We start from the raw sequence: 13,973 nt of genomic DNA on the forward strand, positions 1-13,973 counted from the left end.
CAGGCAGGCAGGCAGGCAGTCCAGGGCTAGTAAACCAGCTGCACGAAGCCCCAGGGGAGGCAGGCTTGCTTCTCCACCACTTTTATTTATTTATCTATTAAAGATTTTATTTATTCATGAGAGACAGAGAGACAGAGACAGAGGCAGAGACAGGCAGAGGGAGAAGCTGGCTCTCTGCAGGGAGCCGGATGTGGGACTGGATCCTGGGTCTCCAGGATCCCACCCTGGGCTCAAGGCGGTGCTAAACCGTTGAGCCACCCGGGACTGCCCTTCTCTACCACTTTTAGCACGAAGTTTCCACCTTCCACATCACAAAGTGGCTGCATGAACGCTCAGCCGTCATATCTGCATTTCAGGTTAGAAACACAAGGAAAGACAGAGGGCCAAGACTGAACCTCAGCTGAGCTTTTTCAAAGTCCTACCTATCAGCCTCCATTTAACTTAAGGTTATCAGGAAGTGATGCTTTAAGCATTTTGTATTTTTACAGTACTGTTTGCTTCTTACAGGCTTTTTTTTTTTTTAGTTTTGGAGTTTGGAGTTGATGTGAAATACATTATAAACACTCTTATTTTGATAAGGTTTAATACTAAGAGCAAACTTTTTACTCAATGGGAAAAAAAAATTAGATGTATTCACTTTGAGATCAGGAAAACACAAGGTTTTTTGACTTTCATTGGTAGTATTTTACATAGTTCTACAGGACCAAATAAGCTGTATAGGAAAATAAAAATAAGGGCAGCCCCAGTGGCTCAGCAGTTTAGCGTGGTTTTCAGCCCAGGGCGTGATCCTGGAGACTGGGGATCGAGTCCCATGTCGGGCTCCCTGCATGGAACCTGCTTCTTCCTCTGCCTGTGTCTCTGCCTCTCTCTCTCTCTCTCTCTCTCTCTCAGTGTGTGTGTGTCTTTCATGAATAAATAAATAAAATCTTTAAAAAAAAAGAAAAATAAGAGATGTAAGAATTTGGGGAGAAAAAAGATAAAGCTCTCATTATTTCCTAATGATACGATCATCTATATGGGAAACTTAGAATCAACAACCATACTATTAGCATGAGTGAGAGTATTCAGAAAGAGCACCAGATATAAGATAAGTTGATATAAATCAGTAACATTTATCTTAAAAGTAATAACCAACTGGAAAATATAATTTAAACAACAAAAATATAAGTATCGAAGAATTTAACTTACCAAATAATAGAGAAATTGTCTATGATATTTTTAAACTCTATTAAAAGACATAGGGAAATATTTGAATAAATGGAAAGATATTTTGTTATGTTGAATGAGATAACATTAAAGATATATATTCCCCAAAATTAATCCATAAATTCCATGCACTCTCAACCCAAATTGCAACTGTGTTTTTGTTTTGTTCTGTTTGGTTTTCTTTGGTTTGGAAACTCAACAGTCAAAAGTTATTTCAAGGAACAAAAGTCCATGGTTATCTAATTTTTTCAGTTGTAAAAGAAGAGCCAAATTGGAAGGAACCGGCATTATTACATACTAGAAAGCCATGGAAATAAAGAAGAGTAGAGTATAAGAGCAGAAAAATAGATACTGGGACAGAATAGAGAGTTCAGAGATAGACCCATATATATTTGAGACTTCTTACCTCATGGAAACAGGGACAGGACAAACTTTTTCATGGACATTTTGGGAAAACTGGATCACCAAATGGGGAAAAGTAAAACTGCATTTTTTCTTAACATGATAGTTGAATGTGGACCACAAATATATTAAAGACTGAATGTGAAAAGGAAACTCCTAAAGGTAATAGAAACTGATGTAAGAGAATATCTTTGTGACCCAAGGCTTCCGGGACATCCTTGACTATCTTTAATAGATAAAGATGGCTGCAGGTACTGCAAAGAAAAGGGACGCTGGATCAGAATTAGCCCCAATTTAATGACAAACAACAGACTACAATCACAGCAGTTCCAATAAATCCTCTCTCCCTGGAATCTGCTCCTAGTTATCCCCAAATACCCTTGAATTTACTGTGAACTAATAATCCTAGCCAAGTGGTCCATTACCTTTTCGGTAGACACCAGAGTTGTCCATTCTACTCCCAACACCTCACAATTCCCCATCATAATTCCTGGAGTACCCCAGTCATTCCTGTGTAGGGTTAGATAACGTACCACATGATTTGCCCCTTCCCGAACCCCTTAGGCCCCATGTGGTCCGACATAACTTTTTGTTAAACTGTAAAATAATCCATTAGGCAAGATTTACTTTCTTCTTAGAATATTAACATTTCATGTTGGCCTGAAGGACTGACCCTTGAAGTTCTGGGCTCCTTCCCCACTCATCTTTGCCCTCTGACAGTTCTGATAGATTACCCCAATTTTACTGTTTTTCCACTATGGAAAGTTCCTGAATGTTTTATGGGTGTCTATTCATATTTTCTTTCTTAAAATAAATGTATTATGAATACAGGAAGAGAAATATTGGAGTAATTGGACCTTTGAGCAGGCGTAATTAAACTTAGATTGGAGTGGGTGTGGAATGCTACTATCAGCCTCCTTCTCTGCCCTTGGGAATCCAAAGTGGCCTCCCGTAAGAATTAAAGTTAATTTTAATTAACTTTAATTAACTTTAGTTAACTTTAGTTAACTCCTTCCATTTCCTAAAGCCAAATCCTGGGATACCCTGACATTTACCCCCACAGAACACTGACAACAAAATGTTGTTATTAAGAAGAAACAATTAGGAAACAGTGAAAATCCTTGCTCATGACAAACAGAAACCATCCTCTTCAGATGATTGGGCTATTAGATCAGGGCTATTCGATCTTTACTAAGTATGTACACAAACATTGCTTCCAGAGATTTTCTTCGTTGGAAAGAACAGAGGATGAATCCCTGGCTTACTTGATGAAAAATGTCCTCCCAGACAGAGCCTGGGAAAGTGACTTTGGTCCATGCTTGAGTATCCCACTTTGAGGTGGAGTCTCCCTGGAGTGGGGATGTGGCTGGGGGTGGGTGTTGGGAAGGGGTATAAACCAAAGTACCTGATGGTTAAAATCCGACAGTTCTGTAAAGGTGACTTTTGTGGTTTTCATCATCCTGTCCCTGCTAGGACTACTCTCATCCTTAGAGCCTGCTTAATGGTAGTATAATATGGCATTTGTCCCTTTCCTTTGATCTGGGTAGTAGGACACAACATTTCTCATCTAAAAACTATGCCTGGAGCTGGAGTTCCTTCTTTTTCTGACTTTCCTCAAATGCTGGAAATTTCTAAGAAGACCCTGTTTCTTTCCTAGGACTTGCATGTGCTCCTGGAGCTTCAGGATCCTGAAAACCTATAATGTCAGCTCTATTTTCATCTGAACTTGGGCTTCACACAGAATCTGGTACTGACCCAAGGCAGTGGTCTTTCCTGCCCCTTGGCTTTTTTTTTTTTTTTTTTTTTTTCTGGAGCTGAAATAGCTCATTATGTTTTTTCCCCCATTTTAATTTTGGAAGGACCTTCTCTGTTTTGTGGCAGGACCAGTAGAGCCTTGCTCATAAGGATCTCAATTTGCTGGCTTAGGCAGGTGGGTTTTTCCCCCTGACTTGGAAGTCCTCCAATCCTTTCTTTACCCTCAACACGCTCTCCTGCTTTGGGGCACCTACTGTTCTCTGAGTCATAGCAATTGTGTTCTTTTTCTAGCTCTTTCCTGCAGCCTGAAGTTTAGCATTCTCCTTCTGGCACAGGCCACTCTCTCTGGCATCCCTATTAAAGACAAACATATAGGAAACTATTGGGTCTCCCCTAGCCTCACTCTGGCATAACACTCAGAGACCCGGAAGTCAAGCTCCCTGAGGCTCGGGGCAATGCAATCAAACCAACTGGGCTGGTTTGTGGGTTCTGTGTCCAATGTTACCAGGAAGCTGCTCTTTATTTTTTTTTTATTTTTTAATTTTTTTAGGAAGCTGCTCTTTAAAGCATAACTATCCTGTATCTGGATCTTGTGCAATCAGCGTGCTCAGTGATGGGGGGCATTCCTTGCTTACTGGTCTCTAGACCACATAGATGCCCATCTACTGTATTGAAATTTTCCAGGTCACTAGTTCTCACAGTCTCCTGATAGTTGTTGAGAAGCAAGGGGCTATTTGGACTTGACTATTTCCCTGGTCTCTTTGGCCCTTGACACTAATTTAAAGAAGGCAAAGTCGCTAATCTTGTAATGCAGTAATTTATTTAAAAGAAAGATTTATCAGGTGTCAGGCATATCACCACCACAGTCATGAAAGTCATCCATTACTGCATGCAAAGTAGCCACGTCTTGGTCAAGAATCTACACTGTTTTCATTGATCTGAAGAATTCAATTCTTGGTTGTTACTCAAGTTTTACTTCAAAGATTTGAAATATTTACTTCTGGCACATACCAGGTACTATATTGCAGTTTCCCACACAGTGGCCAGGTATTACAGTGGAGGTCTTAAAATCGGGGGAAAGAAATCTCATTCTACCGGCAGGATTCATTTACTCCCTCAATCACTTACTAACTCACTCAATGAACATTTGTTGAAGGAGGGAAGCAGCTATTCAGAAAAGTGCAGGGCAGTTCTCACTTCCCAGGATTTATCCCACTCCTGTCTGTGGGTGCAGGTTGCCCAGTGTGCTTACCTTAGTAGCTTATTTTGTTTTCCCTTGCTTGAAGTCTTGTCTTTCGGTACCTTTGTCCCGTTATGATTGAGGACAAGAATCCGTATAAACTAAAACAGATGTTTACTGAAGCCCAGTATATATATGCCTGTTGCCAGGAATAAAGCAATGAATAACACAGAGAGGCCTTCTCACTGAAGAATCTGTAGTATGGGTGGGGGGGGAGGGAGGAGAGACAGAAAGACAACCCTACAATTACCTGGGATATATGTTATTCCCCACAGGGAAGGGTATTGAGTGTTAAGACAAACCCAAAGTTCTTTTTTTCTAAGCAAATAATCTGAAAATCTGAAAGAAAGGTTCTGATCAATAACATGTTCAGGGAACAGATTAAGGGAGGACACAGGCCTCAAGCTTTAACAGATTTTTCAAGGGACAACATGTCACTTCTGAAATATAGATGAAGTAGGAGCACACGTTTTACAGTAAAAAAAACCTGGTTTGGAATCCTGACTCGCTAGAGGAACTTTATTGAGTGAATTAATCTCTTCAAGCCTGAGTTTCCTCATCCATGAAATAGAAACAGTACTTCTTAATTCACAGGATCTTCTGCAAAGGTTAAATTAAATGGGAGAGCAAATGCATTTTGTAGACAGTTTCCCACACAGCTGCTCCATAAGTGGTAACTATTATCTCTCTTCAGATTTAGAGGAAGTCTTATAAGAAAACCTAGTCTGGCTGCTGCTTTGCATGGACCTTCTTTTCCTGATTTTTCCAGTTAGGAAATACTGAGCTCAACCAACATGATTTCCTACCTCTATAACTGGCTTTAAGAGGCACATCTAAATGCTAAAGCACATTTTGAGGAATCAAACAACTGGACATAGATGTGTTAACCGCAGTGAGGTAGGCTTAATGAGGAAGAATAGGGCCAGGAAACTATACGTGCCCATTTGATGAAAGAGCAGTGGGTTGAGAAGTGGGAAGGACCAGCCAGAGAATGGACAAACTGAGGCCATTAAATGAAGTCTAGACAAGAAGGTGGCATTTGAAATCCAAGGACAGATTAACAAATAACTCATGACATTAGTATTTAGGGTGGATAATTGACTTCAGGAAGATGCAGCCAGAGGAACTGAATGTTCAGCCTGTGTGCAGACAAAGCTCTTGGATGCAGGGACTTAGAGCAGGCAATATGCTGAGATCCAGGCAGGTAGGGGCTCAGCAGCTAACTTTCAGTTTGAGGAGGGCTCTGGGGATTTATCAAAATAATCTTAGAGAACTGGGGCACCAGATAGTTTATAAGCCTTGGTTTCAAACATAGGAGAACAAAGTACTGATCTAACTACTGCAACTGATCATAGCAACCTTGGCACTGCTGGCACTTTGGATTGGATAATTCTTTGCTGGCGGGTCGGGGGTGGGGTGATGCTGCATGCATTGTAAAATGTTTGCATTGGCCCTGACTTCATTGTAAAATGTTTGCATTGGCCCTGACTTCTATGCACCAGATGCCATTAGTATCCCTTCTCCATGTTGTGACATGTTGTGACAGCCTACAATGTCTCCAGTCATTGCCAAGTGTCCCAGCGCAGGAAAGGTGAGAAGATGGGAGGGAAACATTGCCCTCAATTGGGACCCATTGGGTTGGTTCATGTCTGCTGAGAGAGTGCCGCTGCAACTGGTGGAGTCTGGGGTGAGAGTCTCAGTATCGGATAAGTTGACGCAGGAGAAGTAACAACTGACTGGGGCAGAGTAGTGAGCACTCTGTCCAGATCCCTGTCCCTTCTATCATTTCTATACAGCCTGTCCCACCTTCTCTGTTCCTCTTCTTTTGTCAGAGTAGGCAGTTACTTAGGTTCTAACTGGATGCCTGGAGGCCAGCAACAAGGAAGTCATAGCCAGCCCTTAGGAAAGTCAAAGGTCTGTCTAGGAAGCATGCCACAAGAAACTGGATCAAACTGGACAGGCCCAACATGGCGGATACCATGACAAGAAACTCCTGACCAAATTAGGAAGAAAAAGCACAAAATCCTGCTTCTAAGAAATCCTCATCCCAAGTAACGAATGTTCCATCCCCTAGATAAGAACGGTCAAAAAAAGGTAGAAACCCAAATCCCAGGGTGTGCACCTCTCTCTCTCTCACTTGCTCTCACATCTCTAGAGTGTATTTTTGCTTTAATAAACTCTCCCACTTGTGGGGCCCACCGGCTATGTTGTGTCCGTCCTCGAATTCTTTCTCATGAGACCAAGAACCTTCTGCGACACCTTTGGCGACCGGCAGGGTCAAGAGCCCAGGGTCTCCCAAGTTCACTCAAGCAACACTTTGCCTCCAAAGTACTGCCCGTGGGTTTCTTGAGTTTCTTTGCTCAACATGCTTGGAAAGCCAAAGTATCTGAGATAGGCCTTGGTCAATGGCTGGTGTGAGGAGAACTCCCTTGCATAGAGGGTTGGGGCTTTCCCTGATTGACCTCTTCTGCTTCCCCGCATCTCTGACTTTCTACCAGTTTATTCTCAGGAACACATCCTTAATAAATTAATCGCCCAGAAATCTCTCCTTAGGGTCTGCTCCCAAGGAACCAGCTGTAGGGCTGGGCTAGAGAAACAGACGCAGGTGTGAGAAGCAAGTCCAAGAAAGGGGAAAAGAATGAAGACTATGAAAGGTAAGCCTGGCCTGCGTATCCACTCCAGCACCCGCCTCCCTGCCATCAATGTGGTTTCCAGCATGAGTCTCAGCAGTGAGAGGTGATTTAAGGAGCCAGAGACAGCTAGACAGCATGGTCTTGTTCTCAGGAACAAAGTTGAAAGCAAGAATAGAGCACAAGGCCTCAAGGCAAAATAAAAAACCACAGAGCTATTAGAGGAAATACCTCTGAAATGCTTTGTAGTTAATATTAAATATCTTCAGAATCTTCCCCACGGAATGAAGGCGTCTGTGAACCTCTGGACTCTGAAAATGTTGAAAGGGAGTATTTCAATCTTTACTTCTGCAACATAGAAAAAGCCTGACAAATCTGTACACTGCTCCCTGCTCCCTTTGCTGCTTAAAACATTCTGTGAGCTATTGGAGGGGAGGACAACTTTCAGGGGTGACTATTGCTTCCGCTTTTTCATAGCAGAACTATTTCCACACCATTTGCACTCAGGTGTGCTCTGGTAGGTGACTGATGCAATGATTTAGAGAAGGTCCAGCTGAGGGAAGTTTCCTAGTAAAGATGGCAGTCTCGTTAGAAACCGGTTCCTTCACTGTTAATACATTGTCGCTGCCTTTCCACACAACAGGGAACAAACTGATGTACCAAGTATAAAATATGTTCTTAAAGCACTTACAACAAAGACAGAAGAGAAAATGTTTAAAAAATAATTTTGAAGGGGCTCCTGGCTGGCTCTGCTGGTAGGTCATGTGACGCTCAATCTTGGCATTGTTAAATTCATGCCCCACATTGGGTGTAGAGATTACTTAAAAATAAAAAACTCATCTTTAAAGAAAATTTGGAGTGTAACCACAAGAAGCATATAAACAAACAATATTATTATTACATCTAGGAGGAACACAGTGTTTAAAATAGTAAATTATGGGTTCTCCACTCATAATTTGCCTTTTGTAATCATTTCTTTATTCTGTAAAGAAAGCATATGTTCTTCAGTCAGTATGTAATTTAGACCAGCAAGCAAGTTATAATTTTTAATTCTGAAAATTAAAGTTTGAGGGATTCTTTGAGAATATGTTTTAAGAAATACATAGACAGCATGTACCAAGAGGCATTGGTACAAGCCTCCAGACTTGGTAAAATTCTTAGAAAAAGAAAACTGTCAAACTGAATTCATCTCAGGAAAAGTAATTTGGAGATAGAGAATTGACAATGACAAAGGAAAAGATGTAAGTAAGAAAGCATTTATAAATACATTTGCAATAAAATTTCATATTAACTCATGCAACTAACAGATCTCTGCTCTATTTTCAACATAGTTGTCCATGTTCCGCCCCTTATCCTGACCACAGAAACCAATCACCTTGGACCATAATCTTTGGAACCCAGGGTGTCTCCTGCTCCGTGGACAGTTGATCTCTATTCTTTTCAGTGACCTTTTCAGGTAGTCTGGCAAAAAGCTTAGCAAAATTGGGATCCCTGGAATTGGGATCCCTGGGTGGCGCAGCGGTTTAGCGCCTGCCTTTGGCCCAGGGCGCGATCCCGGAGATCCGGAATCGAATCCCACGTTGGGCTCCCGGTGCATGGAGCCTGCTTCTCCCTCTGCCTATGTCTCTGCCTCTCTCTCTCTCTCTCTCTCTCTCTCTCTGTGTGTGACTATCATAAATAAATTAAAAAAAACTTAAAAAAAAAAAGCTTAGCAAAATTGGAGTACGGTGTTTACACTCAGTTTGCCAAACTCCTTAGATTCTCTCTTTAGAAATTTGAATGTAATTCATAAAGAGGAAGTATGTAGGGTAGAAACACAGAAGTCAAATAGACACGGAAAGAAGGAAAAAGTAGCAGACACCAGGAAGAAGCTGATGCTATGAGATAGCAAGATGCTGGTGATGTCTGGAATCAGGAGTGAGGGAACTGGTTTGGTAGAATCAAGAGAAGTCTTAGCAGAGACATGAAGGAGATGTGTCTCAGGAATACTTGAGCAGATGAGGTGAGAAGGAAGCAACGCACACCTGCTGCTGAGATTAATCAAGCAGTCATGGGCGCCAAAGGGTTTTCTAGCTTCCTTCCAAACTCTATGAAAAGGAAGCCAAGCTTTTCCTGTATTTCTGTAGGGCTCGGCCCCGTGGCTTAAATTCCTTAGTCTCTTATTTTCACAAACCTTACTGCTTGAGGTCTCTGAATCTACGCAGTACACCATGTAAAGGAGTCTGGGCTTTAATCTGAAAACATTAGAAAACCATAAAAGGGCTTCATACTTCCATTTTAGAAAGAAGACTCTGGGACAAGCGTGGAAAATAGCTTAGAGGGATCCCTGGGTGGCGCAGCGGTTTGGCGCCTGCCTTTGGCCCAGGGCGCGATCCTGGAGACCCAGGATCGAATCCCACATCGGGCTCCCGGTGCATGGAGCCTGCTTCTCCCTCTGCCTGTGTCTCTGCCCCTCTCTCTCTCTGTAACTATCATAAATAAATAAAAATTAAAAAAAAAATAGCTTAGAAATGGACTAGAGGTAGGGACTGTACACTGGAAACTGTTGTCCTAAACCAATGAGGGCCGCCTGGGTGCCTCAGTTGGCTAAGCGTCCCTCTCTTGGTTTTGGCTCCGGTTATAATCTTAGGATCATGAGATCGAGCCCTGCGTTGGGTGGGGTTCTGCACTCAGGGCAGAGTTGGCTTCAGATTCTTTCCCCCTTCCTCTTCTGTCCCTCTGCTGCCTCCCCCAGCTCCCTCTCTCTCTCTCAAAATAAATAAATAAATAATAAATAAATAAATAAATAAATAAATAAATAAATAAATAATATTTAAGCTGGTGAGAGATGATGATTGCCAGAGAATGGAATGGAGAAAATGGATGAATTGAAAGTTACAAAGGGGGATGAACAAACAGAATTTGATTTAGCTTAAATGTGGTAGATGAGGAAGCAGTTAAGAATCAAGTTTGATTCTTTGTTTCCTGATCTGGAAAACCAGATGGGAACCAGATGGATAGTAGCAACCAATTTCTTTCACCGAGAAAGGCAATGTATGAAGAGGACCAACTCCTTTTTTGGGAGGAATGTAGGTGCCAATGAGACTTCCGGGTAAAGATGTCCAATAAGCAGTGGGGTATTCATGTCTAGATCTCACACAAGAACTCTGGAGTTAGATATTTGTGTAAAAGGGCTTGATATCATGATGTTCAGAGATATTCCAGTAGCAGTTTCTTGTTTTATTCCCGTAGCACTAAATTCAGGAATGTACTTGGACATTAGCATAGAGACGCTAAAAATAAAGGTTTTTTTCAAGTCTTGAATATCCTCTCTAAAGAGCACCTTAGCTATGATCTTGTGCATTACATAACTCTTGTTGATGATTGATGAGCTACCTACCTAGATGAGAAGGTCTCTAGAGAATGCTGTGTATAGGACCAGTCTACCTTTACATATATAAGGTAGGCTCAGAAAGGGAAGTGAAGTTTCTAGAAGGTCTGACGTAATGTATTCCAGAAAGTCTCCATGTTTGGAAGGTTGAGAAACTCGCATTTTCATCTTTTAGCTGATATTGCAAACACATTCCTATTGCAGTATTTCTGTGAATCTGGACAATCTATTGCTATTTGTCAATATCGATGTCATACAGGGTGTTATCCACAGGTTGGTAATAACTGAAACCATCGGTGTGCATAATAGGATCACTCCAGGAAAATAAAAAGAAGAAAAGAGTGCAAAAAATATAATTCTGGGAAATATGAATCTCTAAGGAATAGGTGGAAAAGAGAAAAGCAGAGAGTAAGGGACTAATGGTGAAATCTGAAGGATTGAACAACTGGAAAGGTAAATTGAGTAATATCTGTATTTCATCATGAACTAAAACAGATAGTTCAGAATGACATTAGACAAGTTTTCTTATTACACAAGAATACTAGCCCATTATTTATTTAAAATAGATTTTCTAAAAGATTCATGACAAAGGCTCAGAAAAAGAACTGGGTTTCCTAGTTTTCAACTAGAATGTTAAAACTTATTGATAATTAAGTCTATTTAGAATTTAATAAAAGATAGTGGGAGTGATGATCACAGAAGAGCTACCTAATATATATATTAAAATATATTTGTACATAAAATATGAATATAAATATATAAAAAAATATATTTAAACATTGACTTACTGGGTGGCTCCATGGTGCAATGATACCACATTGGGCTTCTAAAACATTAACTTAATACTCCTTGTGTGCCAAGCATTGTGCTTTATCCGCACCATCTCATTTACGTAATAGAATTTCATAAGGAAGGCACTTGGATTTTCTTCTTTTAAAGATGTGGCAACTGGGGCACCTGGGTGGCTCAGCTGGTCAAGCATCGGACTCTTTTGATTTTAGCTCAGGTCATGATCTCAGGGCCCTGAGGTAGAGCCCGGTGTCAGGGGGAGTCTGCTTGCTACTCGCTCCCCTCTTCTCTCTCTCTCTCTCTCTCTCTCTCTCTCTCTCAAATAAGTAAATAAATGTTAAAAAAAATAAAGATGTGGCAACTGAAGATTAAAAAGATTAATTTTCTAGAGTCACCTAGGTAGTAACTCACAGGGCTGATGTTCAGATTTAAAGCTTTTTGACTTCAGATCCTGAAGCTTACCTACTACCTAATCATGCTATGACAGGATTATTCAAGGTAATAAGAAATTAAACTTAGCAGGTATTTATTAATGTAATTTTCAAAGAAGACAGATTATGTAGCCACAGACCATTCCACACATACACCAATATTCATAGGTGCACCACAATTTTGAAAGTACTTCCTGAGAGATCTGGGTACAATAATATGCATGTGAATTATTTGTTTTTGCTACTAAAAGGGAAATGATTCTGTTTTTCGGGATGCTAACTCCGGTGTTTAGCTGATTTCTTAACTTATAGAATCAAAAATGATTTTTGCCCCAGGTAACTTAAGTTTTGCCATAAAGCCAGGTGTTGTTTCTGTGGCAGTACAATCTCTCTGGGCATATGTACATTGAAAACTACTTGTTTTTGTTTTTTAAAAAAAACTTACAGGGGATCCCTGGGTGGCTCAGCGGTTTAGCGCTGCATTCGGCCCAGGGCCTGATCCGAGACCCGGGATCGAGTCCCATGTCAAGTTCCCTGCCTGGAGCCTCCTTCTCCCTCTGCCTGTGTCTCTGCCTCTCTCTCTCTGTGTCTTTCATGAATAAATACATTAAAAATGTTATTTTAAAAACTTACAGAATAGTGGTTATAGGTAATTGCTACACCTTAAGAAAATTTTGGCTTTTCAAATCATTGTTATTTTTAATTAATGAATTCCAGTTGCATTCCCTCAATTATATGTAAAAGATATAAAGGACTCGAAGAAAGAGGATTTTGAGTTAATCGTGCCAAAATCACTAATAATAAAAAACTTAAATTTCAAGAGAAAAATTGGCCACATAGGGAAAGGCACTAGGAGGAAGCTTGGTGGTAGATTATGAGCCAATTATTAGAGGATCATTTTTTTTTAAAGGTGGTGGGTGAAAGGATAATTGGGCATTAAGGAGGGCACTTGATGGAATGAGCACTGGGTGTTTTTTAAGATTTTATTTATTTATTCATGAGAGACACAGAGAAAGAGTGAGAGAGTGTCACAGGCAGAGGGAGAAGTAGGTTCCCTGCAGGAGCCCAAAGTGGGACTTAATCTCTGCACCCTGGGGTCAGCCCCTGGGCCAAAGGCAGGAGCTAAACCACTGAGCCCCCCCAGGGATCCCAGCAGTGAGTGTTATATGCAAATGATGAATCATTAAATTCTCCCCCTGAAACTAATAATACAGTATATGCTAACTAAATTGAATTTAAATAACTAAAAAAGTATCATTTTTAAAATCTCCCTGAGACCTCAAGAATGTCTGCCACATATTCTATCTAAGCTTTCTTTCCCTTAATTTCACAGCTTTTAATTCTAAAACCTACACCATAGGAGCTGTCAAATTTCCCAAAGTTGTGTAATAGGCACAAATGATGTTCTGAGAACTCATACATTATCTGCTACTTTCATCCATCCTGGCTTTAATCCTTCTTGTCGGATGGAAAAAAAAAAATATTTCGTTTACAAAGCACTTGTGGTGCAAGACCTTGTTTTACAGCCAAACCTTGTCGCCCACAGACGACAGTCCAGTGTCCCCCATGCTGCAGAGATGTCATCAGCTCAGTCGACTGCAGGGGTTCATTTTTCATCTCCGACCTGTACCCTGGTTCAGGCTCTCCCTCTCCCTTCTTCTGCTTGCACTCGGTAGCTGCGGGATGTCTTGGGCCAGAGACTGACGTGGACCTTCGGAGAAGCACATTTTTCTGTCTACTTTTGCCTCACGTATATGTGCTACTGAATGAAGGCTTTTGCATCGGTTTCTTATATGAGCATCAAACTGTTTTAGGGGGGACGCCTGGGTGGCTCAGCGACTGAGCATCTGCCTTCAGCTCAGGGCGTGACCCCGGGGTTCCGGGATCGCGTCCCACGTCGGGCTCCTTGCACGGAGCCTGCTTCTCCGTCTACCTGTGTCTCTGCCTCTCTCTGCGTCTCTCATGAATAAATAGATAAAATCTTAAAAAGCTGTTTTGGGTACTCATTCATTCAAATATTTACTGATGGCCTGCAACGTGCCAAGCAATGCACTAAGTGCTGGAGATATAGCAAGGGACAACAGAGGGGGGAAAAAAAAAAAAGAAGAAAAGAAAAGAAAAAATCCCAACGCATCTAAAGCTCCTTTTAG

General features: G+C 41.2%; 1 long non-coding RNA gene across 4 annotated transcripts in view; it reads right to left on the bottom strand.

Moving 5' to 3' along the window:
- Positions 1–13,973, bottom strand: part of LOC140642452 (uncharacterized) — a 74,678-nt gene that overhangs the window by 60,238 nt on the left and 467 nt on the right. For all 4 annotated transcript variants that reach the window (XR_012038876.1, XR_012038875.1, XR_012038874.1 and 1 more), the window contains exons 2-3: positions 7,465–7,544; positions 4,616–4,797 (exon numbers count right to left, since the gene is read on the bottom strand). This is a non-coding gene — a long non-coding RNA (uncharacterized lncRNA). The remainder of the gene's footprint in view (positions 1–4,615; positions 4,798–7,464; positions 7,545–13,973) is intronic.

Source organism: Canis lupus, chromosome 11, assembly GCF_048164855.1.
Source record: "Canis lupus baileyi chromosome 11, mCanLup2.hap1, whole genome shotgun sequence".
Classification (NCBI taxonomy): Eukaryota; Metazoa; Chordata; class Mammalia; order Carnivora; family Canidae; genus Canis; species Canis lupus.